Consider the following 5368-nt stretch of genomic DNA (forward strand, 5'->3'; position numbering starts at 1 on the left):
ATAGATGGCTCAGTCATTAAACGTCCTACTCTTGGTTTCAGCTCAGGTCATGATCTTGGGGTCATGGGATCAAGCCCCATGTTGGGCTCTGTGCTGAGAATGGAGACTAAGATTTTCTCTCTCTTTCTCTCTCTCTCCCTATCCCTCTTTCTTTCTCTCCTTGCTCCTCTCCTACACCTCTGTTCTCTCTCTTAAAAATAAAAAATTTAAAAAAGAATTTAAAAATCAAATTATACATAAATTGATTCAGAAAATATTGTGTCTGGATGAAATGTGCATGTTCTATTTCTTGGAAGACGATCACTGTGTTTAACTTCTCTACTGCATCAACAATTTCAGTGCTGGGGCACCTGGGTGGCTCAGTCAGTTAAGCAATCGACTTCAGTTCAGGTCATGATCTCACTGCTCATGGGTTCAAGCCCCAAGTTGGGCTCTGTGCTGACAGTTCAGAGCCTGGAGCCTGTCAGATTCTGTGTCTCCCTCTCTCTCTGCCCCTCCCCCACACTCACTCTGTTTGTGTGTGTCTCTCTCTCAGAAATAAACACTAAAAATAATTTATAAACAATTCCAGTGCATATCAGCTAAAAGTTTTATGAAGAAGTAGGCAGAAGAGAGTGAAAGTGATGAGGGAAACAAAGGCAAGAGAAATGTAGCCTAAATTAAATTTCCTTACAGCTTGCAGTCCACTGATACATACCTGAAACGTGCAGAGCGTGACCTTCCTCAAGCAACTCATGGCTGCCTTACTTCCCTTGATGCTTTTGTTTTATTAAAGACTTAAAGTAACCTTATCTTAATAGCAGCTAGCCCCTCAAGGTCCTGAAAGCCTTGCTTCCAAATTCCTTAGAAACTTACTTTATCTCTACCTCCCTCCCTCCACAAACTTAAAAATATATAATCAGCCACCTCCTCACCACCCCAGTGCAGCTCTTTCTGCCCACAGGTCCTGTCCCGTGCTTTAATGAAATCACCTTTTTGCACTACAGACATCTCAAGAATTCTTTCTTAGCTGTTTCCTCAAGAACCCCATCAAAAGAGAATGTGTGTGAATTGCTTTTCCTATTTTTCACCGAGGGAACTCAATAAATAATGTCTTGTAGCAGGATTCTAGCACAGAGTCATGATACCGAGGTTTTTCTTTCCAGGAAGCAACTCTATTTCTGCCGGCACCGCTCAGTTAGGTTCGTACCCAAAGAACTGAGCCCTGAACACCATGTGGCATAGTTTTTAATATATTTTTTACTTCTTTGTATATGGTAACACACAAACATGCAGTCTGATTAAGTGGCCTTATGTTACAAACTCTTGAAGGATGTTGTCACTTAAGCATATAACCAGGTTGCCTTGAGGGGTTTTTTTCCTTTCCTTAGGGAGGAGACCCTACCATAGTCTCATTTGCAGTGTTGATAAATGAACAAAGTTTTAATTAAATTATCTGAAGATAGGGGTGCCTGGGTGGCGCAGTCGGTTAAGCGTCCGACTTCAGCCAGGTCATGATCTCGCGGTCCGTGAGTTCGAGCCCCGCGTCAGGCTCTGGGCTGATGGCTCAGAGCCTGGAGCCTGTTTCCGATTCTGTGTCTCCCTCTCTCTCTGCCCCTCCCCCGTTCATGCTCTGTCTCTCTCTGTCCCAAAAATAAATAAACGTTGAAAAAAAATTAAAAAAAAAAATTATCTGAAGATATAAAAAGTATTATTAGCAGAACAAAAAATGTGTATATCTTTCACATTACAGAAGAAAAAGAACTAAAGAAAACATTAAAAAGACAAAGAAAACAACATGAAGATAACATAAAAACTGAAGAAAATAATAAAAGAAAAGAGGTAAGAGTCAGGAAGTAATATAAAGAGACCAAACACAAATATGTTTAATAACAAATACAAATGATTAAACCACTGTCTAATTAAAGGAAAGCCTCTCTGACATTGAATAATAAATAAATAAATAAACAAACAAACAAATCCCATAAGTAAACAAACCTATCTACAGATGATCTAAAGCGAAAGATTAAGAAATATAAGGGGGAAAAATGATAAGAAAGAAAAAGATGTGTAAGGAAAAAAAGTGATGTAAATGACATTAATGGAAAAGAAAAAAGGCATGTGTCAGGGACTCCTGTTTGCCCAACCAAAATTCATACTTAACTGATTGACTTAACCCTCGTTTTATGGGGCATGACAACATTCCCAATTTCCCTTGCAAACAGGAGAAGCCACAGAATGAATGAAAGAGAAGTGGAAGGTACTGGGAGAGGTTTCTAGGAAAGCTCCTTTAAAAAGAGCTGAGTACCCTTTTACTTTCCCCACTTTCCCCCTTTCCCTGGCTGGGATGTAAACATAATAAATGAGTGTCCATCTTACAACCATATGCTGACCTCAAGGATAGAAGCAATTCACCAAGGATGCTAGAGCAGGAATATACAAGGAGCCTGTGTCACTGATGACATCATGGGACTACTCCACCAGCCCATGGGACTACTCCCACCACCTCTTGACTTTTACTTGAGAGGGAAAACAAACAAACAAACAAACAAGCAAAAGACTCTCCTGTTTCAACTACTCTCCAGATCTCTGTTTCTTGCACTCAAAACAACTCTTAACTGATACAAGATCATAAAATCAATATAAAACAAACCAAAATCCAGTGTGGAAAAAAAAATAAATGTGACGGAGAATCACTTTGCTCACTGATCGAATCCAACATGAATATGCGTCATAAATTTTTCTGTGACAATAATATATCAAAATGTTTAGAGGCAAAGCTATAGGAAATACAAGGAAAACTTACAGGATTTTAATTATACTGAGAAATATAAGCAAACTTTTCTGGATCTTTGAAAACTCAAGTAAACAAAACCATTAGGTAAGAAAATGGAGGTTCTAAAGAAGAGGGTAGAATTAATGAGGCTGCCCTAACACACATGTATATGAAAGTGTTTGTGTGTATGTATTTCAATTGCCTTATAAATAAAAACTCATGTTTTTTTTCAAAAATTGATTATATGAAAATGTTAAAATATTTCGAATATAGATCTTAATTTCAAAACATAATAAATAAAAAAATATGAAATTAGATTAGATTGAAAAAATATATCAACATTTGGAAGTCACTCGCAGTAATTCTTTGGTCCAAACAGAAATCAAAATGCATGTTACATATCATAAGAAATATGAAAGTAAAAATAATATGCATCAGAATCCACATGACATAGCTAAAAATATATTCAGAGGAAAAGTCATTGCCTTAAACATGAAAGAATGAAAATAAATGTAAAGCATTTAATCCAAGGATGCGGATAAAGAAGAGCAAAATTAAGACAGAAGAAAAAATAGATCAAAGAAGCAGTAGCAAGGATAGCACAAGAAAACCTTTGGGGGAAATTACCAGAAAAGTACTCAAACATGATTGCTCAGTGCAGTTTCTGAAAAGTCAGACACAACTTAAATCTCAGTTAATACGGGAAGGAATGAATGAAATTGTGCGAACACATAGGAGCATTACAGAGAGATACTAGAAACAGCCATTGTATTTATTGATATAAAAGCCAACAATGTGCAAAATTAACAAGTAGAATGTAGTATTAGCAGTGTAATACATTAGCAGTATAATTTGTATCTTTGCATATTCAGGTCAATAGTTAGAGTAGGCAAGTTTCGTTGTTATAATCAGAAAAATACAACTCCAAAATCATGGATGGCTAAATCCTATTTCCTCTGGCGTCCTCTTTAAAGTAGAACATTGCATCCATTTCTTTAGGGATAATATCTCTTAGTCATTAAAACATGTGTAACCTCTTACACCTATTAGAGCAAGCAATTACCAGATGTAATACTGCATTTATCTTTTCTCTAGGATCCCAAGGATTTCTCTCTGCTTTCAAAGCAATTTCCTCTCAGAGGACACTATTATTTCATACTAATGATTCAGAGCCCTCACCACCTCCTCAGAACGCAAGGCAAAAATAAAGGGACTATGGCAAGTTGACCAGCGTAGGGAGTCAATGATTGTTTCCAATTCCATGTTTCTACTTGAAAAGCTCTCCTTTACCAAGAACTCTCTGTACCTTTAAAATGGGGAAACTTGCACCCACTTGAAAGTAATATTCCGGGAATTAAATGTTGTGACATATGTCAAGCTCCCAGCATAATGATTAGGTGGAATCCTCCCTTTTCCCTCCCCCGTATCCTTTCCTACCTCCTACCTCCCACCTCCATGATTAAAAAGCTCCCTAACCAATCCTCATTTACACAGATTCTAAAAGAGGCACTTAGGGAATAAATGTCCAAGTGTGGCAGTGATATATTTTACTTAGATACAGTGTGCGACATTGTGTCAACTGAGAGCTTAGACTGTCAGCTTATTCCTTTGAGAGAGAAGTCATGGGGCATGGGAGGTGGCATGTCTATTATCACCTTAACCCTGAGAAATGTAGTCCCTGCGGGCAGTGACACATTCCGGTACCAGAGGATCAAAATCCCGCTGAAAGAAGTTAATTTCCAGTGTCCTTAACCTACTCTTAAATCACCATTTTCCACACTGGTGAAGAAAGAAATGTCGCGTCTTTCATCCAAAGTAATTAAAAACACGAAAGCCCAAATTTAAACCTCATACCTATGATCTTCCTCTGAACTTGGAACATTAATTCTCTTTACTCCTCACTTGGAGATTAACCACACTCCGCCTGTTGTCACCTACTGCTTTTGTACTAGTTTACGCCTTCTGTGATTTAACCTGGAGCGTTTTATTGTCTGTTCTTTCCAACCAAACCATGAACTTCCCCCACAGCACCTGACATAACGTATTCCTCGTTTAGCAACAGCTCAAGAAAGAGATTGTTTTTCTTTTTTTTTTTTTTAATTTTTTTCTTTAACGTTTATTGATTTTTTCAGAGACAGAGAGAGACAGAGCATGAGCAGGGGAGGGACAGAGAGAGGGAGTCACAGAATCCGAAGCAGATTCCAGGCTCCGAGCTGTCAGCACAGAGCCCGATGCAGGGCTTGAACCCATGATCTGTGAGATCAGACCTGAGCTGAAGTCGGACGCTCAGCCGACTGAGACACCCAGGTGCCCGAGATTGTTTTTCTAACTAATAACATTTTCCATTCAATACAGCATGAATTTTTTAACAGTTTGGAGTTGGGTAAGAAAAGACTTAATTTGAAAGATTTGTGGCAAGAGGGGAAGGTTTCACTGCAATAGGGAAAAGTGACCATTATAATGGGGAGACTGTTCCCACCAGGAGATGTGCAACCATCTTTGTGTTAGAACACAAAGAGGTTTATGAGGCTGGAAAGAAGCAGGTGTGGAGAAGAGGGGTGAACAGAATGCTTTGGTCTGATAGTAAAGGGGAAACCGTTTTCCTGAGGGGCT

Source organism: Leopardus geoffroyi, chromosome A2 (assembly GCF_018350155.1).
Source record: "Leopardus geoffroyi isolate Oge1 chromosome A2, O.geoffroyi_Oge1_pat1.0, whole genome shotgun sequence".
NCBI lineage: Eukaryota > Metazoa > Chordata > Mammalia > Carnivora > Felidae > Leopardus > Leopardus geoffroyi.